The 25,719-nt window shown below is 43.0% G+C and overlaps 1 protein-coding gene across 1 annotated transcript in view; it reads right to left on the reverse strand.

Annotated features, from left to right (window-relative positions):
* Nucleotides 1-9,910: 9,910 nt before the first annotated feature.
* The window catches only part of aspa (aspartoacylase), a 69,973-nt gene continuing 54,164 nt past the window's right edge, over nucleotides 9,911-25,719 (reverse strand). Inside the window, exon 8 of the transcript XR_011883133.1 lies at nucleotides 9,911-10,595. The gene's annotated coding sequence lies outside the window, so the exon portion shown is untranslated. The remainder of the gene's footprint in view (nucleotides 10,596-25,719) is intronic.

The following is a 25,719-nucleotide window of genomic DNA, read 5'->3' on the forward strand; positions in this document are numbered from 1 at the left end:
AATTTCAAAACATTTGAATTTTAGCGCTACTATATGCTATGTGCTCTAACATGTGGTTTCTTTCTTTAATACTCTTTGAATCAGTTGTTGGACAGAGCTATACTGGAGTGTGCATACTCAAAAATGTCTTTATTTTTAGCGAGATGTTGATGGAGTACAAAGTGCACAAGCACACAGAAAACAAACTCATCAACCACAAAGTCAATTCATTCTGAAAATACAGTATATTTTAAGCACAAACACAAGAGAGTCAACAGATGCTGGAAATCCAGAGTAGCACACACAAACTGCTGGAGGAACTCAGCAGGTCAGGCAGCATCTATGGTGAGGAATAAACGGTGGACATTTCAGGCCGAGACCCTTCATCAGCATTGGAAAGAAAAGGGGGAAGAAGCCAGAATAAGAAGCTGGGGGAGGGGAAGGAGTACAAGTTGCTTCTTGTTTCTTCCTCCCTCCCCCACCCTGATTAATAATAATGAGAAGAGGACATGTCCTGAGAAATGAGGCGCCTTAATGATGAACGCCATCTTTTTGAGGCACGGCCTTTTGAAGGTATCCTCGGTAATGTGCAGGCTAGCACCCATGATGGAGCTGTTGAGTTTACGACTCTCTGCAGGCTTTTCTGTTCCTGTGCAGCGGCACCCCCAGACCAGACAGTGATGTAACCAGCTAGGATGTTCTCCATGCTGTAGAAATTCAATCCCCCCTCACCTGGCCTCACCTATCATTTGTCAGCTTGTACTCTTTCCCTCCGCGTCTTGGCCCAAACATCGACAGTTTATTCCCCTCTCAGGATGCTGCCTGACATAATGAATTCCTCCAGTGCTTTGCGTGCGTTACTATTGTAAGCACGAGATTCTACAGAAGCTGGAAATCTGCCTAACTTGCCAAGATCCTCCAGCATTCTGTGTGTGCTAAATTCAGTGTAAGAACAGAGGATAGAAACTTCTTGATAGAAACCAGAGCAACAAAAGTCGACTGACTGCACCAGGAAACAAAAACTGGCAAAACTGGCTCTTCTGGTGTGGAGCTGTTTCCATTCAGCTTCATTAAGAGTAAAAATTGCTGAGAATTTCTGCCGATGTGCCGTGGAGAGCATTCTAACCAGTTGCATCACTGTCTGGTCCGGAGGAGCCACTGCACAGGATCGTAAAAAGCTGTCGAGGGCTGTAAGCCCAGCCAGCTTCGTCATGGGCACTAGCCTCCCCTCCATCGAGGACATCTTCAAAAGGCCACGCCACAATCATTAAAGATCCTCACTGCCCCGATGCCCACTTCTCATTACTACCATCAGGGAGGAGGTACAGGAGCACGAAGACACACACTTTACATTTTAGGAACAGCTGCTTCCCTTGAGCCATCAGACTTCTGAACAGTGAACAGAAACCCACGAACCTCATGATTTTGCTTTTTTGTTGTACTAATAATTTTTTAAAATATTTCTTAATGAAACTACAGTATTTTTTTAGATATTGCACTATACTGCTGCCACAAAACAAGGAATTTCACAACCTATGTCAGTGATAATAGTCCTGATTCTGATTTTGATGTTCAGCTCTAGGTAGGTGACTCTTAAAAACAGTGATTATGAAGTGAAGTGAATAGCTGGGATGCAAATCCCAGCAATAAGATATTTATACATGCCCACTTTTGTGCTCCCTGTTCACTGTCTTTGAAATAGATATTCCAGCTGTTGTATGGATCAACCAAGGCCATCCAAAATAGTTTCAGACACCCAAAGTGCATTTCTTTTATCTGTAATAGTTCATTTTCCATCCTGCATAGAATAGGGAAGTATTATTAATTTTTGGACTTTTCTTTAGGAGGGCTATGGTGTTCATTACTGGCCCTTATTAGCATCTTATATTAAGGATAAGATCTAACTATGCAGAGCATAACAAAGGTCTTATAAATGCATCCTGCTAAGATGAAAACCAGATATCCAAACTTTCTCAGTGGGTGTCTCATCAATCTTATTGAACATGAAAGGCACCTGGTAGAACAAGGCCAGTTAAAAGTCATTAAAATGCTTTATTGCACAGCAGGGTCACAGTTACCAAGTGCATTTAATTCAATCAGTACGCCCTGCATATTACAATACAGTTTAACTATTTGTTTCCTGAAATTAGTGCCTCATTTTGCTTAACAAGTAAAATCATTTTTAATATTCTCACAGCTAAAGGGTGAAAATTATTGGAGTGTGGCACCAGTTTTCTAGATCTAAGTGCAGTCCAGAATATACAGAATATTGTGTACAGTTCTGGTCACTGAGTTATAGGAAAGATGTCAATAAAATTCAGAGAGTACTGAGGAGATTTACTAAAATGTTGCCTGGGTTTCACCTCCTAAATTACAGAGAAAGATTGAACAAATTAGGTCTTTATTCTTTGGAGCGTAGAAGGTTGAGGGGGGACTTGATAGAGGTGTTTAAAATTATGAGGGGGATAGATAGAGTTGACATAGATAGGCTTTTTCCATTGAGAATGGGGGAGATTCAAACAAGAGGACATGAGTTGAGAGTTAAAGGGCAAAAGTTTAGGGGTAACATGAGGGGAAACTTCTTTACTCAGAGAGTGGTAGCTGTGTGGAACGAGCTTCCAGCAGAAGTGGTTGAGGCAGGTTCAATGTTGTCATTTAAAGTTAAATTGGACAGCTATATGGACAGGAAAGGAATGGAGGGTTATGGACTGAGTGCAGGTTGGTGGGACTAGGTGAGAGTAAGAGTTCGGCATGGACTAGAAGGGCCGAGATGGCCTGTTTCCGTGCTACAATTGTTATATGGTTATATGGTTATACCAGTTCAGCAGTGTTCCCCTTTCCCATAGGCAGATTTGCGAGGCCTGTTTAGGAGAGTGGCTGAAATGCATTTTAAGAAGCCCTTGGGTTTTGCTGCCTCTGCAGTTGGAGAGTAGATTAGAGGTCCCCTGCCTACCTTCTCAATTACAGCTGGTGTTGGATCCTGATGATTTTGTGATCCAGTGGTTTTTCAGAAGTCAAGAACGAGGCATAAAACACGTTGCTTCTGATAGTTTTATCAATAATCTGTATGAGAGACAGTCTTTGGGGTGGCAGGGTGGAGATACATCTCTACCAAAGGTGGTGTAAGGCGCTCCTTTCCTCCACTAACACGCAGGTTGCCCTTGGACAAGATGTGGCACCTATTTAGTCTCCCAATTAGGGTCACATGAAGTCATGAGAGCAGGAGATGGCTGGCCGTATAAGCAGATGGTGCATGCCGCAAGTCCTGGTTATGCGACGACTGATGACAGGTAGACAGTCTCTGATGGCAAATTCAGAGATGGCCTAATTCTGCTCCTATGTCTTACGATCTTATAAAACTCACTGCTTAAGATAGTTTTATCAAGTCTTACAGGAGCTGGAAACAAACAAGACAGTAAGGATGTGAAAACAAAGAAAACACAAAGGAAAAAGAAGTTGTGGTCATCTCATACTCAGACTGGAAATAACAAAATTCCACTGATAACAATTAACCTGTAAAATTGTTAGATTTAAGTGGTGTGACACCTGCTGCAGAAAAGTAAGAAACTTCTAGAAACTACAGAAGCAACTGTCCTGTAATTACTGCAAAATTCATTGAACAATTACATAGTTAATTATATAGAAATACAAACAAGCATAGGAAAGTTGAACTACAAGAAAAATAACAAAGTGAAGAAAAAAAAACCTGGGTTGTATATTGTATACATTTCTCTGACATTAAATGTACCTTTTGAAACTTAATTCTACATCCCAATCCAACAGTGGGATCTTCTCTGCTGCAACTGGATTCAGATTTGTCCTTCCACAAATGTTTAACTAGTTTCACATCTACTTGCAAATTTCTCTTTCCTTAGGCTGAGCAAAAATTAACATGTAAATCTTCCTGATAAGTGAAGTATAGAAGCCTAGCAAAAGACAATAAATTTTAGAGGGTGTAGGTAGATCATGTAGATTTGCATTCTGGTAATGTTTGGGATTCCGCCTCTCTAAAAAAGGAGTTTACATTTACCGATCCTTCCATGCCCTGCAGGTATACTGAAAGACTTCATAACAAAATAATTTAGTTTAAACAGATGTTTATTGATATTACTGTGCACATTAAAAAATCTTTAAATCAGCAAATGAGATCATTAGCAACTTAATCCACCATTAATTGAGAAATATTCTCACAAGACCAGGAAAACACCTTATTCTTTGTATCATAAGAAATATTACAGAGAGGCCAAACTAAGTTTAATATGCTGCTCTGCCTTCAGCATGACTCATCCATATTTCTAGCTCATTCCTCCAGCACCAAAAAAAATTATCTCAGCGTTTAATATATTTGACATCTAGGTTTAAAAAAAGTATTAAATTTTTTCTTTATCTCATCAAGTAGGCTTCAGTCAGGTCTTTGCCTTGGCTGGAACAGATATTTTAGTTTAATCTCGTAGCAGAAAGATAGCACACCCCGACATGGAGCACTCCCTTAGAATTGCACTGCTGATGCTAAGTCGTGAAGCAGGGCTCGAACATGCAATCTGATGAGCCAGTGAACCAATCTGGCACCATGGAAGTGTGTGCTGTATTCTTCTTACCCCCTTTCCGCTTTCGCTTGTTCGTTATGTACTGTGTTGTATTATGTGTGTGATCATGGTCTTCCCACGACCATGAATGGTCTTGGCAATCTTTTCTGCAGAAGTGGTTTGGATTGTTCTGGACAGCGTCTTTACAAGACTCAGTACTCATTATCAATACTCTTCAGAGATTGTCTGGTGTCAGTGGTCACAAAACCAGGTCTTGTGATGTGCACCAGCGGCTCATACGACCATCCATCAGCTGCTTCCCAAGGCTTCACGTGGCCCTGATCAGGGGGCTGAGCAGGTGGTACACCTTGCCCAAGGGTGACCTGCAGGCTACCGGAGGAAAGGAGCGCATTACACCTCCTTTGGTAGAGTCGTATCTCCAAGCCGCCTTTTAATTTAGCAACCAGGAACTGTGTAAATGTGCACTGCTGCAGTTTCACATTCTCTGTTCTAAACCCAGCACATAGATGCAATCATCAGGAAGATCAGTCCAGCATTCTTAACTTCTAGGAAGTTTAAGAAAGTTCAGCTTGTCACCAAACAGTATAGTAAACTGCTATAGATGTACTGTGGAAAGTCGCCCAGTTGCATCATGGTCTGACATGTCAATTTGAATGTACAGGAATGTCAGGACGCAGAGAGTAGTCGGCAATACCTCACGGGCACATCCCTCCTCACCATCAGTAGTATCTACAGTATGTGCTGCCTTAAGGAGGCAACGTCTATCATCAAAGATCCCCACCAGATGGGCTGTGCCATCTTCTCATTATTACTGCCAGGCAAGGGGTGCAGAAGCCTGGAGTCCCACCAGATTCAAGAATATCTACTTCCCGTCAACCAGTTGGTTCTTGAAAGAGGCTGCACAACCTTAATCAGCAATAATATGACCACCTTGCACTAAAATGGAATTACTTTTCTTTGTTCTAATCGTGTTCTTTCTTGCAAATATTGCGTAATAATGAGGCCACTGAAGGTATTTTCGTGGTCTTCTTCTGTTGTAGCCCATCCGCTTCAAGGTCCGATATGTTGTGCATTCGGAGAAGCTCTTTTGCACACCACTGTTGTAACATGTGTGTACTTGAGTTACTGTCACCTTCCTGTCAGCCCCAATCTGGCCATTCTCCTCTGACCGCTCTCATTAAGGAGGCGTTTTTTCCCACAGAGCTGCCACTCACTGGATGCTTTTAATTTTTTTGCACCATTCTCTGGATATTCTAGAGCCCGTTGTGCATGAAAATCCCAGAGATCAGCATTTTCTGAGATACCCAAACCCATGCTATATGGAACCAACAATCATCTAACAGTCACTTAGATCACATTTCTTCCGCATTCTGATATTTGGTCTGAACAACAACTGAACCTCTTGACCATGTCCGCATGCTTTTATGCATTGAGTTGCTGCCACATGATTGGCTAGTAAAATATTTACATTAACAAGCAGGTGCACAGGTGTACCTAATAAAGTGGCTACTGGGTGTATGATGTTTTATGCCTGTGAGAATGCCTCATTATACCCGTTCTTAGATGTAATTGTGCACATAAAATTAAACATCACTTTGAACTTGAATAGAAGACTGAAATAAACACGTGCCATAAACACAAATTACAGAGTCTCAAGTCATTGGTTCATTTTGCCCTCCATTTGGCTTTCCCCTTCAATCATTGAGTGTAAAGCACTCTTGCCAATTCTCCATGACTACAGCCCAAAATAAGTTTCACTCCTTCCTAGTTCCAAAACAATGAAAGGGGCCAACTTCCAGCTTTCCCAACAAATGACAATCGTGTTACAATAGTGCAACGTTAAGTATAGTGCCCAAGTCTGTTAGGCCAATATAGCATTTAATGTATTAACTATTAGGACACAAAAGGTACAATCATACGATGTACAAAGTTCCATTCTGTTTGTGTTTACAGTGGGATAAAGTGCAGTATTGAAATCAAAATCTTTTGAAATCTCTGCTCAGGGATTATAATTTAGAGAAACTGAACACTTGGCTATTTGTGGCCTTTGGTCAGGTGTTGCAGGAAACAGAACAATCTGGGAAGAGATTAACCATAAAACCATAAGACCTTAAGATATAGGTGCAGAACTAGGTTATCGAGTCTGCTTCGATATTTTATCATGGCTGATCCAATTTTTCTCTCAGCCCCCAATTTCCTTCATGCCCTGACCAGTCAAGAATCTACCAAACTCTGCCTTAATTATACATAAAGACTTGGCCTCCACAGCTGCCTGTGGCAAAGAATTCCACAGATTCACCACTCTCTGGCTAAAGGTTCCTACTCATCTTCATTCTTAAAGGATGCCCCTCTATTTTGAGGCTGTCTCCTCTGGTCTTAGACTCTCCCCCCATAGGAAATATCCTCTCCACATCCACTCTATCAAGTCTCAATGGGTTTCAATGAGGTCACCCCTCATTCTTCTGAATTCCAGTGAATACCGGCCCAGAGCCATCAAACACTCTTCATATGGCAAGCTGTTCATTCCTGGAATCGTTTCTGTGAACCTCCTTTGAACCTTCTCCAGTTTCAGTGCATCCTTTCTAAGTTAAGGGGCCCAAAACTGCTCCCAATACTCCAGGTGAGGCCTCACCAGTGCTTTATAAAGTCTCAACATTACGTCCTTGTTTTATATTCTAGTCCTGTTGAAATGAATGCTAATGTTGCATTTGCCATCTTTACTGCAGAATCAACCTGCAAATTAACCTTTAGGGAACCATGCACAAGGACTCCCAAGTTACTTTGCACCTAAGTTTTTTTGTACTTACTCTGCATTTAGAAAATAGTCACCCCTTTCATTTCTTCTACCAAAGTGCATGACCATACACTTCCTAATACTGTATTCCATCTGCTTATTACATTGCTCATTCTCGTAATCTGTCTAAGTCCTTCTACAGCCTCTCTACTTCCTCAAAACTACCTGCCCCTCCACCTATCTTCATATCATCTGCAAACTTTGCAACAAAGCCATCAATTTCATAATTTAAATCATTGACATATAACGAAAGAAGAATTGGTCCCAACACAGACCCTTGTGGAATACTACTAGTCAAAGGCAGCCAACCAGAAAAGGCTCCTTTCCACTTTTTGCCTCCTACCTATCAGCCACTGCTTTATCCGTTCTAGAATCCTTCCTGTAATACCACTTGCTTGTAGCTTGTTAAGCAGCCTCATGTGTGGCACCTTGTCAAAGGCCTTCTGAAAATCCAAGTACACAACATCAACCAATTCTCCTTTGTCTATTCTGCTTGTTATTTCTTCAAAGAATTGCAACAGATTTGGCAGGTCAGGTAAGATTTACTGTGAGGAAACCACGCTGACTGCGGCCTATTTTATCATGTGCCTCCAAGTACCCTGAGATCTCATCCTTAATAATCAACTCCAACATCTTCCCAACCACTGAGGTGAGACTAACTGGCCTATAGTTTCCTTTCTTCTGCTTCTCCCCCTTCTTGAAGAGTGGAGTGACATTTGCATGTTTCAGTTTTCCAGAACCCTTCCAGAATCTAAAGATCATTACTAATGCCTCCACAATCTCCTCTCTCAGAACCCTGGGGTGTACACCATCTGGTCCAGGTGACCTATCTACGTTCAGACCTTCTAGTTTCCCAAGAATCTAGTAAAGGTAACTTCAGACACTTCATGCCCCCTGACACCTGGAACTTCCACCATACTGCTAGTGTCTCCTGCAGTGAAGACTGATGCAAAATACTTATTCAATTTGTCCACTATTTCCTTGTCCCCCATTATTACCTCTCCAGCATCATTTTCCAGCAATCCAAATATCTGCACTTGCCTCTTTTACACTTTATGTATCTGAAGAAACTTTTGGTATGGTCTTTAATATTGTTGGTTAGTTTACTTTTGTATTCCATCTTTACCTTCTTAATGACTTTTTAGTTGCCTTCTGTTGGTTTTTAAGACCTTCCCAATCCTTGAACATCCCACTAATTTTTGCTCTATTATATGCCCTCTCTTTGGCTTTTATGTTGGCTTTGACTTCTCTTGTTAGCCACAGTTGTGTGACCTTTCCTTTAGAAAACTTCTTCCTCTTTGGGATGTATATATCCTCTGCCTTCCAGAAATTCCAGCTATTGCTCTGCCGTCATCCCTGCCAGTATCCTTTTCTAATCAATTCCGGTAAACTCCTTTCTCATGCTTCTGTAATCCCTTCACTGCACTGTAATACTGATACATCTGACTTCAGCTTCTCCTCAAGTTTTAGGGTGAATTCGATCATATTATTGTCACTTTCCCCTAAGGGTTCTTTCACCCTAAGCTCTCTAATCTATTCTTCATTGCACAGCCCCCAATCCAGAATAGCTGATCCCCTAGCGGGCTCAACCACAAGCTGCTCTAAAAAGCCATTTTGTAGGCTCTCTAGAAATTATCCCTCCTGGGAAATTCCCTCATCTATTTCACCAAGATGACATTTTCCACTTTTCACATCTTTTTTCATCCCAACTTGTGCGCAGGAGTTTTGAAACTCAAAAGGATTTAGTTAAATCCTCAAGTAACTGTAAAGCAAATTTTAAAATACACCAAAAACACAAAATAGAGAAGATATGTGAACTTTAAAAAGTTTATGACATAACTTTCCCACTGCTGTCTGTAAGGAGTTTTTACATTCTCCTCGTTACCGCATGGGTTTCCTCCAGGTGCTCCAGTTTCCTACCACAGTCCAAGGACGTACTGATTAGTAGGTTAATAGATCATTGTGAATTGTCTCATGTTTAGGCTCGGGTTAAATTGGGAGTTTGCTGGGCAGTGTGGCTCAAAGTTCCGGAAGGGCCTATTTCGTGCTATATCTCAATAATTAAATAAGTAAATATATAGAAATAACTGAAACGTGAAGGAAGAGGATTTTATATGTTGTGTTGATTAATACATTTGCATTATAATATCACATTAAAATGTGCTTAATTACACAGATGAAAAACATGAATTGCAAATTAAACAGTTTAAATTGTACTGTTAAACAACAATAATATTTTTTAATTGTACAAAAGAATTCAATTTTGAATTTTGAATGATCCAATAGAAATCCATCATCATCACTATGTGCCTTGTTGTGTAGCAAGGTGGAGTGGAGATACGTCTCTACCAAAGGAGGTGTAAGGTGCTCCGTCCCTCTGCTAGCCTGCAGGTCACCCTTGGACAAGGTGTAGCACCTGCTTAGCCCCCTGATCAGGGTCACGAGAAGCAATGGGACTAAGCAGTGATGGTCATATGAGCAGCTGGTGCCTATTACAAGTCCTGGTTATGCAACCACTGATGTCAGGCAGACAATCTCTGAAGAGTATTGATAATGGCTGGGATCACCCGTCTTGTAAAGACACTGTCCAGAAGAAGGTGATGGCAAACCACTTCTGTAGAAAAGTTTGTCAAAGAATAATAATGGTATGGGACCATGATCACCTATGACAATAGAAATTACTTCATCTTAATACCAACAATATTATCATTTTAAGTTCTCATGTGTTTAAATCCCAGCCAGGGTCTTTTGTGACCTACATCTGACCCAAATTGTTCTATCCTCGCTTTTCTCCAATTCTTGTATATCTCTGATTTTCCTTGCTCTGGCACTGGTGTTGTAGGCCCTGTGGGCCTCTGCGATAAACAGTAGAATGTTGGGCTTCTTGAGCACCTAATTAGTATTCACTAATTGCTGTCTTAAATAGAGTCGTTAAGCCGTTGTGCTTCCTGTTTAATCTTGTCGTTAATTGTGACTGGCAAGGGTTTTCCACGTACTGTGATTATTTAAAGCGGACACCCATTTAGCACTCATCACGGGGCCCTTGTGTTGAGGATGATTTGTCTCGTGAAGTCACTCGGTCGTGCCACCAGTGTTCTGTAGGAATTCCCATATACAACCTCTCAGTTCTGTCTCTATATGGGAGTTTGCCGTTCCTCCGCACCAGGGTTTGGACATTGCCGGCGCTGTCCGTGTCAGAGTCTGCTGTTCCTCCTCACCTGGGTTCGTTTGTTGCCAGCGCTCTCTGTGACACATTGATGATTGATAGTGTGACCCTTTTACAGAACAAGAATGATAAGTGAATGATTTGGGTTTGTTTGTTAGAATCTTTTCCCTGCCATAGTCTACTTCTTCATTAGGAACTGGGTTGAGATACTGATCCACATCTGACATACAATCAGCTTGGTCAGCGTGAGCCTATTCAAGTGACCATTTATTTATGCAAACCCATCCTCCCTTCCGGTGGGACAGCAGATTACACACGACCCCTTCCATATCACCCATGATCTCGGGTGGACGGACTGTTTGCTTGTGAAACGCCAAAGTTCACAGATTGATAGGAGCTGCTGGAAAGATCCACTGGGAAAGATGCCCAGGGATGGAAGCGGCTGGGACCTCTTCCAGAAACAGAGTGAAATCTATGATGCAACTCAAAGTTTTATCCCTGGCATGTGGTTAAAATCATAGTGGTGATTATTAATATTATTTTCAGGAGGACAGCAACGCTCTTCAAAAGCAATGGATCAATTTTATAGAGGTTAGCTTCTTTTGTCACATGTATGTTGAAACATGCTATGAAACGCATTGTTTCCACCAATGGCCAACACAGTCTGTGCTGGTATTGCCATGCATCCAACAGCAACATATGTCTACAATTTACTAACCTGTGTGCCTTTTGCAATGTGGTAGTCACGTGGAGAACGTACAAATACCTTACAGACTGTTGCGAGAATTGAACTCCGATCGCTGTTTGCTGGTGCTGTAAAGCATTGCTCACACCAGTACTTCAAGTGTAAGGCAGCAGAATACTGTAGAGACTGGAAAATGGAAATGTGAGCAAAGGCACCAAAGTAACACACAGCTCATTGGACAGGGTTCATCTCCCAACACCGATGTTAATGCAGGATCTCACCCCCGCGGGATGTCTTGGTTTTCAACACTGATGCTATCTAAGCCAGCAGCAGTGTTGGCTGCCTCAGCCCCTCGCTGTCGGGGGCTCAGGCTGGAAAACCTGTCCCCCTTGAAACCCTGAATGCATTAATCCTCACCACAGAGCCCAGTCAGCGAGTGGGAGAAAAGTAAGTATGTTATATTTTCTATTATTTATTTAAGTTATCTTCCATTATTTTAACTGTTCTTCTCATGCACCAGATCAAAAGAGGCTGAAGAAGGCTGTAGACTCTGCAAGTTCCATCACAGACACAAGTCTCCCACCCTCAAGGGTGCCTTGAAAAGGTGATGGCTCTGAAAAGGGGGCATCTGTCATTAAGGGCCCTCATCACCCAGGACTTGGCCTCTTCTCACTTACCATCAAGGAGGAGGTACAGGAGGAGGACTGAAGATGTACACTCTGTACTTTAGGAACAGCTTCTTCCCTTCCGCCATGAGATTTCTGAATGGTCCATGAATCCATGAATACTTCTTTGCTATTTCTCTTTTCAGCTATTTATTTATTCTTTTGTTGGAACTTGTAGCAACCCTTTTAAGTCTCACGCGGTACTGCTGCCACAGAGCAACACATTTCATGACGAACTTGATGTCAGTGATGATAAACCTGATTCCAATTTTGATCCTGGCTGTGCACTTTAGCTTTGGAAACGGAACATTTGAAATGTTTTCAATCAATATTTTCATTGTTTTATGGGCTTCTATTTTTCATGAACCTGTGCCTAAACATTCTCAAGTACAATAGTCAATGCCTCCCAAGCACACTGAAAGCTTTGATGGGTCTGGGGGTTGGGGGAGGGGGAGATTTGGGAACAAAAGGGGCTTGCCTGCTGGCAAAACCATTGTATGAGTGTAGCATGACTGTCCTTCTTGCTGAAGTGCGAGAGCCAGGCTCCCAGAGGAAGACTGTGTCACACTGAAACAATTAACCTGACATGGGGCAGGCCGCAACCATACTAGGGCAAAGGTAGATTCACACCACATCTGTCATGATTCTACAGTCAAACCATGTACAGCTGTGTACAAGAAACAACATTCATTTTGTGTATCTCTTCCAAAAGAGGGCTTTGAAAATGAAGAGTTACACCAGGAGGCTCTTTCCCAGTCCCAAATCCCAGCTTTTGTTAATGCACTTCTTTAGCAACACACACACAAAACGCTGGAGGAACTCAGCAGGTCAGGCAGCATCTATGGAAATGAATAAACAGTCGGCATTTCGGGCCTAGCCACTTCTTCAGGGCTGAGAAGGAAGGGGAAAGATGCGAGAATAAAAAAAGTGGGAGGGAGGGGAAGGAGGAGAGCTAGAAAGTGATAGGTGAAGCCAGGTGGGTGGGAAAGGTAAAGGGCTGGAGAAGATGGAATCTGATAGGAGAGAAGAGTGGACCGTAGGAGAAAGCGAAGGAGAAGGGGACTCAGGGGAAGGTGATAGGCAGGTGAGAGGAGGTAAGAGGCCAGAGTGGGAATAGAAGAAGAGGGGAGGACGAGGGAAAAATACTTCTTTAATTAGAATGAAAACATACACAAAAAACTGCAAATAATTCAATGTGAACAATGAATTCAGCGATCATTTCAGGAGAACTAGAATATAACAACAAGTAGCAACAGGGATGGAAGTGTAATGCAGAATGCACCCCATCAAAGGCCTTATATTGCATTCTCTATTTGACCTTCCTCTGCATCTTAGAACACACTTCATAGAGCTGTAGAGTCAGAGAGTTACATAGGCCTTTTCGCCCATCTTTTGTTCATGCTATCCAAAATGCACCAAACAATCCAGTCCCACTAGCCAACATTTACTCTGTAACAGGGGTCCATGACCTTTGGTTAATGGCAGGGGTCCATGGCATAAAAAGGGATGGGAACCCCTGCTCGATAACCTTCTAAATCTTTCCAATCCATGAAGATATCCAACTGTCTTTTAAAGGGGCTGTAGAGATTGATCGGCCTGTTGTACATTTAGTTTGTTAAACATAGTGCAATTTTTTTTGGTTCTGTATGATCTAACTTCAATCAGTAACTAGATGTTTCAACTTGTTAATAGATTTAGACAGCATTAGGTCGGTGTAAGCCAGGATTTTGTAGGTAGGATTCTTACCTCAGAGGCAAAAATCCATGAGTTCAAGTCCCACTGTGGAGCCCTTAGCAGTGAAGTTAAAGTTGCTGTTGAAACATCAGAGGTAGAACATTTTGGATGAAATTTGGATTAAATGTGTTGGGAGTTTCTGTGTGTGGCTTATTATACCCAGCCGGGAGTGGGGAGCACTCTGATACCTGGCAGAATCCCACTCCCCTCCTCTCTTTTTCCATTCCCTATTCTGGGTCCCCTCTTTCCCCTTCCTTTCTCCTCAACTACCTATCACCTTCCCCTGCTGCCCCCTCTCCTTCCCGTTCTCCCATGGTCCACTCTCCTCCCTACCAGCTCCCTTCTTCTTCAGCCCTTTACCTTTTCCACCTATCACCTCCCAGCTTCTCACTTCATCCCCCCCTCCCCCACCCTGGTTTTATTTATCACTTTGTACTACTACTCCTTCCTCTGGCTCCTTCCCCCTTTTCTTTCCAGTCCCATTGAAAAGTCAGCCCAAAACATCAACTCTTTCTTCCTCTCCAAAGATGCTGCCTGACCTGCTGAGCTCCTCCTGCATGTTGTGTATGTTGCTCTAGATTTCCAGCACCTGCAGAAACTTGTGTTCTAGATTCTCTGTTTTCTCAGTTGTTAACAAAGCCCAGTTCAAAGATCGCAGTTAAAAGGATCACAGGCTAATTTAAAAAAATTTTGACCAACGCACCAGGGATGTGAGGAAGATGTGGTTTTGTTCAGAGCAGTTTTGAGCCAAGGAAGAGTGAATAAGAGAGGAGAAAAATAGGCAGGCCTACAAGGAAAATGGAATAGGCAGTTGTGGGAGAACAGCTTGTAGAGCTGCAGAGATGAGTGGGCTCGAGGAATTGATGGCATTCCTGGATGTTGAGCCAGCACAAGCTGTATTGTGAAATTGCCTCCTTCTGGCACCGTAACAGCTTTGGAAAGTTTCTGAGTGTTTTAAGCAAAAACGCGCAACTAATCAGCTGTTAATTTTTTCCCATTTTGTGGGTGGCTTTTTATTCGGCTCTAAACAATTGGTTCTCCTCTTTGGCCTTTCAAGGTGGGAAGGGCCCTTACGAAGCACAGATCTAGCCATGGGGAAAATTCCTCCCCTTTGGACAGTTCCTGCTTGTCAACATCTCTGAAAATCTAATTTGGGCACAACATATTGATGCGATTATGATGGAGGCTCGCCAGTGGCTATATTTCAATAGGAGTTTGAGGAGATTTGGTATGTTTGGTATTTGGTCTTGGCAAATTTCTACAGATGTACCATGGAGAGTATTCTGACAGGTTACATCATTGCTATGGAGACACCAGTGTACAGGATTGGAGGGTTGTAAACTCAGCCAGCTCCCTCACAGGCACTAGCCTCCCTGGCATTAAGGGTATCTGCCAAAGGCGATGCCTCAGAAAGGCAGCATTCATCATTAAGGAACCCCACCACCAGGAGATACTCTCCTGTCTTTACCACCATCAGAGAGGAGGTACAGGAGCCTGAAGGCACATATTCAACACCTTAGTAACAGTTTCTTCCCCTCTGCCATCGGTGTCCAGGAACCCATGAACACTACTTCACTATCCTGCTCTCTTTTTGCACCAGTTTGTTTATTCTTTAATAGTTCTTATTGTATCTTATAATATTTTGCATTATGTGTTGCCCTGTACTGCTGCTGAAAAACAATAAATTTCAACCTAACATGAGGAAATCTGCAGATGCTGGAATTTCAAGCAACACACATCAAAGTTGCTGGTGAACGCAGCAGGCCAGGCAGCATCTCTAGGAAGAGGTATGGTCAACGTTTCGGGCCGAGACCCTTCGTCAGGACTTACCTACCTTCCCCCTCACCCAGCACCTGTCAGATTGTACTCTTTCCCTTTCCACTACCCTCTTATTCTGGCTTCTTCCTCCTTCCTTTCCAGTCCTGATGAAAGGCCTCAGCCCGAAACGTCAACTCTTTGTTCCTCTCCAGAGATACTATCGGACCCATCGAGTTCCTCCTGCATTTTGTGTGGCTTACTCTGGATTTCCCGCGTCTGCAGAATCCCTTGCGTTAACAATTTTCGTGACGGGTCAGCGATAATCAACCTAATTCCGACTCTGATTTTCACAAGTTCCCAGAAGAAGGCGTTCTCTGCAGGACGTCCCGGATTTCTCACAGGAGGCTAACAGTGGAAGTGTTCACCACTGACAGTAAGTTCTGTCGCATGAAATTAAACCTGCACCCACCTTCTCAAGTTAATGTAAGATACTGGCGAATGAACTTCAACCCCCCCCCCCCCCGGTCTAAACACACCACTGTGTAGCTGGGTGTTGGACTTTCTAACTTACAGCCCTCAGATACTCAAGATGCACAACTGCTCCAACCTCCTCATCATCCTCAACATGGGTGCCCCCCAGGGCTGTGTTCTGAGCCCACTGCTGTACACTCTGTTAACACATGGCTACACAGCCAAACACCCTAGCAACCACATTGTCAAGTTCACCGGTGACACGACCATGGTGGAGCTCATCACCAGCAACAATGAGACGGCCTACAGAGAGAAGGTGGAAGAGCTCGAGCCCTGGTGCCAGGCAAATAACCTCTTCCTCAATGTCAGCGAGGCAAAGGAGATGGTTATTGACTTCAGGAGAACTCGCCCCACTCACACCCCTCCTTACATCGGCGACAAGGCAGTGGAAATCATGCGCAGCTTCAAACTCCTGGGAGGACACAACTTGCACAACTTTTCATGTTCCCAGAACACATTCTTACACAGTCAGGAAAGCTTATCAACACCTTTATTTTCTGAGGAGGCCGAAGAGAGCTAGACTATGCACATATATCCTCACGTCGTTCTCCAGGTGTGCAGCAGAGAGCATCCTAGCATGCTGCGTCGCTGCCTGGGAGGGAAACGACACTGCAGTGGAGAGGAAGCCTCTACAATGGATAGTCAAAAGAGCCCAGCGTATCACTGGCACCAGCCCGCCCACCATCGAGGGCATATAGATACCAAAAGGAGCCAGTAACGTCATGAAGGATCCCATGCACCCTGCTCACGGACTATTTGTCCCACTCCCATCAGGGAGGAGGCTACGTGGGATCCATGTCAGGACCACCAGACTCAAAAACAGTTACTTTCCCCAAGCATTAAAGCTGATCAACACTTCCTCTCACTGACCTACCTGTCCACATCTCCCCCACCCCAATAACAGCACTTTATCATTGCCTGTCAGAGTCACCTATGCACAGACATTTTATGTACACACAAATAGTATACTTATATAAGCTGTTTTATGTATTTATATTTATTGTGTTCTTTATCTTATTTTGTTGTTTTTTTTTAGCTGCGTCCGACGCAGAGTAGCAATTATTTCATTCTCCTGTACACCTGTGTAATGGAAATGACATTAAACAATCCCAAATCTTGAATGTCCTTTAGCCTAATAAAATGCTTTAAGATCTATCACCTTGAGTTGCACTTTATCAGCTTGACCTAGAGAATGTAAGCATTCACTTGAAACAAAGAAAACTGATAAAGTACTGAGTAGTAACGCTCACTGTTGGGTTTGGTTGTGCTGTCTGAGCTAGGAGTCAGGTGGATCATTCATTCTCTTCTATGGTAAAGTGTACAAGGTGCAATCCAGATGACTGTTTCCAGAATCAGGGATCAGATGACACTGCCTGCTCCTTCCACTCCACTTCCAGAGTCATTGGGTACTGAGTGCCATCTATAAAGCAGTGCATTTAAAAATGTTAAGTCTTTCTATATAGACTCAGTGGCCACTTTATTAGGTACACTTGCTTGTAATGCAGAAATCTGATCAGCCAATCATCTGGCAGCAACTCAATGCATAAACACATCCAGTCATAGTCAAGAGTTGTTGTTCAGACCAAAAATCAGAATGGGGAAGGAATGTGATCCAAGTTACTTTGACCATGGAATGACATTGGTGCCAGATGGGGTGGTTTGAGTATCTCAGAAACTGCTGACCTCCTGAGTTTTTCACACACATCAGTCTCTACAGTTAACAAAAGATGGTGCAGAAGACAAAACAACATCCAGTGAGCAGCAGTTCTGTGTGTGAAAATGCCTCGTTAATGTGAAACATCAGAGGAGAATGGCCAGACTGGTTCAAGCCTGCTGCAAGGCAACAGTAACTCAAGTAAGCATGTGTTACAACAGTGGTGTGCAGAAGAGCATCTCTGAATAGACAACACATTAAACCTTTAAGGTCGTGGGCTACAGCAGCAGAAGACCACGAACATACACTCAATGGCCACTTTCTTAGGTATAGGTTGTACTAATAAAGTAGGCACTGATTGTATGTAAAATGAATGGGAATGTTGGTTTGCTCTGCTAACCTGGCCTTAACCCAATGAGTCAAATGAGCTCTTTCCCTGTTGCAAAAATTCAATAATTCTATGAAGGCTTCTTGCATAACTATTTGGACATTAATCCCACTTTTTGCAATAAGTTTGATTCATGCCTATAAGACATACATGCATTGGATAGGGCATGCTATTCCTCACCCTGAGAATCAGAATCAGAATCAGGCCTCTTATTGCTGACATACAGAACTGTACAAAACTCCTAAGCACATATACATAGCTAGAGAGTCTAGTACTTTTGCACGGTACCGTAGTAATTTTATGTATTGCACTGTACTGCTGCTCCCCCCAAAAAAACTAATTTCATGCTTTATATGATTGGTGATAAACCTGATTCTGATATGGGTCTCTGTTGTGGACTGGGAGTGGGAAGGGGGCAGGGAGAGGGGAATCATGGTTGGGAAAAGGGGAAGGGAGAGGGGAGGGAGAAGGAAGCACCAGTGAGACGTTCTGTAATGATCAATAAACCAGTTGTCTGGAATCAAATGACCTTTTGCCTGGCACCTCAGGGCTGGGTGTGTCTGCCCCCCGTCACGCTGTGACCCCCACCCGGCCCCGGCCTTCCTTCTCTGCCACCTGTCCTGCAGCCCTCCCATGGCGCTCCACCCTCGCCATTCCCAACATCCTTTGCTCTCGCTAGTTTTACAAACTCAGTCTCTGCTCCAAGTTGACAAGTATAGTGCTGTGCAAGAGTCTGAGGCACCCTATCTGTGCTTAAGATTTTTGCACAGTTCTGTGTGTCATGAAATGTGTTGTTTTGTGGCTTTGTGGCAGCAGAACAGTGAAATACGTAAAATATAAGTTACGATAAAAATATATACATGTAGCACAAAAAGAAAGCAAAAGTAGAGAGGTAGTATTTATGGGTCCATGGACTGTTCAGAAATCTGATGGCGGAGGGGAAGAAGCTGTTCCCAAAATGCTGAGTGTGTGTCTTCAGGTCCTGTACCTCCTCCCTGATGGGGCATAGCCTCAAGATTTGAAAGAGTAGATTTAGGATGGAAATGAGGAGGAACTGCTTTTTTCCCAGAGGGTGGTGGATCTGTGGAATTCTCTGCCCAATGAAGCAGCGGAGGCTATGTCAGTAAGTATAGTTAAGACAAGGTTGTTTGCACAGTTGGGGAATTAAGGGCTTTTTTTTTGAAGTTTTAGATTTGATCAGAAAGACTTTCTTTCTTTTTGGTCGTACCCTCAAAATGGACTTTTTTTTTTGTTTCTTTTTTTATATAGTGTAGTGGGTTTTTTTTTCTTCATTTAAAATTCAAAGTTTTTCCTTTCCTCTTCATGAACTGATAAGAGAATTCAAACAACGGGAATTCTGCAGATGCTGGAAATTCAAGCTGCGTTCACCAGCAACTTTGATGTGTGTTGCTTGATAAGAGAATTGCTATTTTCCTTTTTCTATTATACATTTTATACTAGCTTAACAACGTGCATAATTTGATAATGTCTATCTTAATCTTGGCTTGTATTGTTATTGATATATATATTTGAGATAATTCTCCTCTTGTTTGTATTTATGTTCCTTTTAAATCAATAAAAAGATTAACAAAGAAAGAAAGAAAAAGGCAGGTAGGTGGAGATGAGTCCATGGTCAGATCAGCCATGATCTTATTGAATGGCGGAGTAGGCTCGACAGGCCAGATGGCTGACTCCAGCTCCTATTTCTTATGTAGTATTGAGGAGAGGGCATGACCCGGGTGATAGGGATCCTTAATGATCAGTCTCACCTTTTTGAGGCATCACCTTTTGAAGGTGTCCTCAGTGGTGGGGAGGCTTGTGCCCGTGGTGGAGCTAGCTGAGATTAAACCCTCTGCAGCTTTTTCCGATCATGTGCATTGGCCCCTCCATACCTGGCACCTGACCTTGGTATATCAAACTTACATGGCTCCTCTCTCCTAAGCCTGTACTATCTTTACAAGCTTTCCTTAAAAACCTTGCATGCCCGGTTCTTTGGAATTGGAATTGGTTTATTATTATCCTATGTACCAAGATACAGTGAAAAGCTTGTCTTACCTACTGTTCCTACACAGCTTTGAGGAAGAACAAGGTAAAACAATAACAGAACTTAGAGTAACGTGCAACCGCTATTGAGAAAGTCCAGTGCAGGTAGACAATAAGGTGCAAGATCATAATAGGTTATATTCCTTTCCCTCTCCCACCTGCTTCCCCCTTCCTTTTCGGTCCTGATGAAGGGTCTCGGCTCAAAATGTTAACTCTTTATTGTCTCAAATAGATGCTGCCTGGTCTGCAGAGCTCCTCCAGCGTTTTGTGTGCATTAGATTAGATTACATTAGATTATGAGGACACTCAGTCCTTGTTTATTGTCATTTAGAAATGCATGCATTAAAAAATGATACAATGTTCCTCCAGAATGATATCACAAGAAAACACAGGACAAACCAAGACTAAAACCGACAAAACTACATAATTATAACATATAGTTACAACAGTGCAAAGAAATACCATAATTTGATAAAGAGCAGACCATGGGCACAGTAAAAAAAAGTCTCAAAGTCCCGATAGACTCATCATCTCATGCCATGAACCTCCAAGTGCTGCCAACTTGCCGATGCAGCACCATTGGAAGCACCCGACCACAGCAGGCTCTGGATTTCTGCAGAACCTCTTGTGCTTAAAAGATTGGTCTGGAGGAGGAGAAAATGCAGAACAATTTGCTAAACTTACCAGAGGAAGGAACAGACTATTTTGGGAGTCTGGGAAAAAAAAGTTCCGAAATGTTGATCATCTGAGATACTGAACTCTGCACTAAATCTCAAAGTTGAAAACATGCCTGGACAGTAATAACATGTTTGTCCTTAAACCTGACTGAACCCATGGTTTGTCTCAGTATTTTTATCTTTCGTTCACATTGAGATGCTGGACGAGGACACTGGTACGTTAAATTGCACTATGCTTTGTTACAGAAAAGAATTCACAGAGAGACAGGCAGGATTTTTTTTGAAGATGAGAAAGTCTGCCGATGCTGGAAATCCGAGCAATACACGTAAAATGGTGGAGGAAACCAGCAGGCCAGGCAGCATCTGTGGAAAAGAGTACAGTCAATGTTTCGGGCCGAGACCCTTCATCGGCATTTTTCTTGTGTGCTTCGTCCTACGTAGGAACATCAACTCTATCCCGTTCTATACTGAAATCCTTGTAGTGGCATACAGACAGCAGTCACCATTAAACTGCCATATTGTCCTAAATACCCATCTGGTTCACACCATAAGACCACAGGAGCAGAATTAGGCCATTCAGCCCATCAAGTCTGCTCTGCCACTCGATCATGGCTGACTTATTTTCCTTCTCAACCCCATTTTCCCACCTTCTCCCTGTAACCTTTGACACCTTTACTTATCAAGAACCTATCAACCTCCAGCTAAATATACACAATGACTTGGCCTCCACAGCCAGCTGTGGCAATGAATTCCACAGATCCTCTACCCTCTGGCTAAAGAAATCCTCCTCACCTCCATTCTAAAGGGATGTCCCTCTATTCTGAAGCTGTGCCCTCTGGTCCTTGACTCTCCCACTATTGGAAGCATTCTCTCCACATCCACTCTATCTAGGCTTTTCAATATGTCTAGGTTTCACAGAGATCCCCCTTTATCCTTCTAAACTCCAGTGAGCACAGGCCCAGTGCCATCAAATGCTCCTCATACATTAGCCCTTTTATTCCTGGGATAATTCTTGTGAACCTCGTCTGGACCCTCTCCAGTGCCGAAACATCCTTTCTTAGATAAGGGCCTAAAACAGCTCACGATATTCCAAGTGTGGTCTGACAAATGTCTTATAAACCCTCAGCATTACATCCTTGCTTTTATATTCTAGTCTCTCAGGAAAGGAAATCAGCCTTCCTTCTTGGAATGTGACTCCAGAACAGAGGTGAAAGTATCTTCACATTAAGAGGAGCAGGAGTGGGCCATTCTGCCCCTTATGCTTGTTCCACCATTCAATGGCATCATGACTGATCTAATTTTGCCCACAACTCCACTTTCCCACTCTCCCCAAGTCCCTTGTTGTTGACCTGTCTCTTATTCTCCACTTTGAATGTATTTAATGATTCTGCCTCAATTGCTACCTGGATTACGGATTCAAGATTCAAGATTGTTCAATGTCATTTCCAGAATGCAAGTGTAAAGAATGAAATAATAGTTCAAAGATTCAAAGGTACAATTTCACGTCAGAGAAATGTATACAATATACATCCTGAAATGCTTTTTCTTTGCAAACATCCTCGAAACCAGAGAAGTGCCCCAAAGAATGAACGACAGATAAACGTAAGAACCCCAAAGTCCTCCCCCCCCCCAGCTCCCCTCCCTCCCGTGCGTAAGTGGCAGTGAGCAACAACCACCCCTCCTCCCACCGGCAAAAACAGAGCAAGTATCGGCACCATCACTGAGCACTCAAGCGTGCGCAAAGCAATAACAATGACACAGACTTGCAGTTGCCCCAAAGACTTTGCGTTACACCCGGTATTCAACATACCACAGGCTCTCCCTCTCCCTAATTAGGGAGAAAAAGGTGTCTCCATTTTCTCAGCAAGCAGGGAGACACCACAAACAACTCGCTGGTTTACAATGTTAAAAGTCCATTACGCCGCTTTTTTCAAGCTGTGTGCCCGAAGGTTGCAAAGATCCCGGGTCTTCGGGCCCACAGCAGATATCTCGGCTCCCCCGATGACACACCGGTCTCCTGCCGCTACGCCAACCCTCGATCCACCCGTCTCCAGAGCCCTGAGATCTTAGGCTTCCGAATTCGAGCCAGACTCTCGGGCCAAACCCTTGGCGTGTCGAACAACAGCCAGTCCTGAAGCCCCAAGAACGGGGTTTGTCCATAAAGTGACCCCTTACAGAGTCTGTATATAGGTGACTGACAGGAAATGATGACAGGCCCCCTCCCCTCCCCTCCCACTTTCAAATCTCTTACTAGCTCTTCCTTCAGTTAGTCCTGATGAAGGGTCTCGGCCCGAAATGTCGACTGTACCTCTTCCGAGAGATGCTGCCTGGCCTGCTGCATTCACTAGCAACTTTGATGTGTGTTGCTTGAATTTCCAGCATCTGCAGAATTCCTCGTATTAAAGTAGTGGTGGTGGGGTCAGTGGATGGAGGTGTTGATCAGCCTTACTGCCTAGGGAAAGCAACTGTTTTTGAGTCTGCTGGTCCTTGCGTGGATGTTACCTAGCCTCCTCCCTGATGGGAGTGGGACAGACAGTTCATTAGCAGGATGGGTGGGATGTTACTGGCCTTTTCCCGGCACCTTTTTGTATAGACGTCCTTGATGGTGGGTAGGCTGGGGTGGTGATGCATTGAGCAATTCTGACTACCCGTTGTAGAGCCTTTCTATCCGCCACAGTGCAGTTTCCACACCATACAGTGATGCAACATGCTGGGATGCTCTCTGTAGAAAGGTGTGAGTGTAGATGTGCATAGTTCACAACCCTATTGGAGGGGAAATCCCTCCTCATTTCCATCTGAAATGGGTGACTCCTTATTCGTAAACTGTGCCTCATAGCCATACCTTCACTGGTAAAAACATAGCCTCAGTGTACACTCTCGTAATCTCATAAATCTCAGTCAGAGATTTTGTTTCATTCTACAGAAGATTTAATTCTTCTATGCTTACTGCCCAATGTTCTCAGTCTTTTTCTGAATATGACTCCTCCATCCCAAGAATCAACCAAGTGAACTTTCATTGCACTGCCTCCAATGCAAACACACCTTTCCTTAACTTCGAGAGCAGGACTCTACATAGTATTGCAAGTGCAGTCTCACCACCATCCTGTGGAGTTGTACCAACACTTCCTGACTTCTATACTCTGCGTCTTTTGCAATGAAGGCTGAAATTCTGTTCAATGCCATACATCCTAATTATTTGTTTCCTCTCTTACAGCATCATCACATATATCTACATACATATGTTAGAGTGAGTTTTTTTGGGTAGATGATTTGTTTACACTTAAATGACTTTGGCCACCAGACTTCTATTTGACCAAGTGCTGTGGATTGAGTCCACAACAATGCGCTTCCTAAAAAGGTGTGAATACCAGATGCTTCTGGCGCTGTAGTTCGACCTGATGCTGTAGTTTCGAAGACAGTATTATCTATACATTATAAATATTAATTGTCTTCTAAGTTAGCATGTAAAAATGCCAGATAAATGTATTGTGGATTTAACTAAAGGCTGTGGATACCAACCCAGACATGTTGGCATCGGGAGGAAAGGATGAAGTCCAAAGGTTTGATGTTTGTATGTAGCCTCAACAGGAAGCATTGTCTATAACTTTTTAAGTAGCGATTGCCTTTGTGTTTAGCATGTAAATATCGAGCCCACATTGGGCTAGAAGACCTTTCTACCGAAAGTATCTCCGTCTGTATGATGCCCGCTGTACCTTGTTACGTCGAATAAAGAAGCTGCTTTGCATCTACCAGTGACTCTGTCTCTCCAGTGATTTCATCCACGCTACAACAATATATACCTGCCTTCAGGAAGAAGGTTCAAGAGCTTCAGGGCTCACACCACCAGGTTCAGGAACAGTTGCTACCCCTCAACCGGCAAGCTCTTGAACCAAAGGGGATAACTTCACTAAACTTCACTTGCCGCATCATTGAAATGTTCCCACAACCTACGAAGGACTCATTTTGAAGGACTCTTCATCTCATGTTCTTGATATTTATTGCTTATTCATTTATTTATTATTTCTTCTTTTTATATTTGCATAGTTTGTTGTCTTTTGCACTCTGGCTGAACATTTTAATTGGGTGGTCTTTTATTGATTCTATTATGGTTACTATTCTATAAATTTATTGAATCACAAAATTGAATCTTAGGTTTGTATATAGCCACATACCAGGGGTGATTGATAAGTTCATGGCCTAAGGTAGAAGGAGTCAGTTTTAGAAAACCTGGGCACATTTATTTTTCCTACATTTACACACTTAGTCCAGCGGTCGTGGAGCATACAGATCCCTTCTTTGTAGAAGTCGGCATCTTGGACCTCCAGGTGGTCCACAGCAGGGGTGATTGATAGGTTTGTGGCCTAAGGTAGAAGGAGATGAGTTATTAACTTCAAACTTTCTGCATTTTCACTCAAAGAGTTGAACTGCATGTGCATGTAACGAGAGCTGTATAACTCACCTCCTTCTACCTTGGGCCACGAACTTATCAATCACCCCTGCTGTGGACCTCTCGTTACATGCACGTGCAGTACAGCTCTTTGAGTGATAATGCAGAAAGTTTGAAGTTAATAACTCATGTTCTTCTACCCTAGGCCACAAACTTATCAATCACCCCTGCTGTGGACCACTTCTACAAAGAAGGGATCAGTATGCTCCACGACCGCTGGACTAAGTGTGTAAATGTAGGAGGGGAATATGTTGAAAAATAAACATGCTAGGTTTTCTAAAAATTGACTCCTTCTACCTTAGGCCACAAACCTATCAATCACCCCTCGTATATGTACTTTGACAATCAACTTACATTTACTTTGAACTTTGAACATAGGACATAGAGTCAGAGTCACAGAACACTACAGCACAGATACAGGCCATTCTGTCCATCCAGTCTGTGACTAACTATTATTCTGCCTAGCCCCATTGACCTGTGCCTGGACCATGGCTCTTCATATATCTCTCATCCATGTACCTATCCAAATGTGTGTGCAGTTTTGGTCACCAAATTACAGGAAGGATATTAATAAGGTTGAAAGAGTGCAGAGAAGGTTTACAAGGATGTTGCCGGGACTTGAGAAACTGAGTTACAGAGAAAGGTTGAATA

Source organism: Mobula birostris, chromosome 25 (genome assembly GCF_030028105.1).
Source record: "Mobula birostris isolate sMobBir1 chromosome 25, sMobBir1.hap1, whole genome shotgun sequence".
NCBI classification, from domain to species: domain Eukaryota; kingdom Metazoa; phylum Chordata; class Chondrichthyes; order Myliobatiformes; family Myliobatidae; genus Mobula; species Mobula birostris.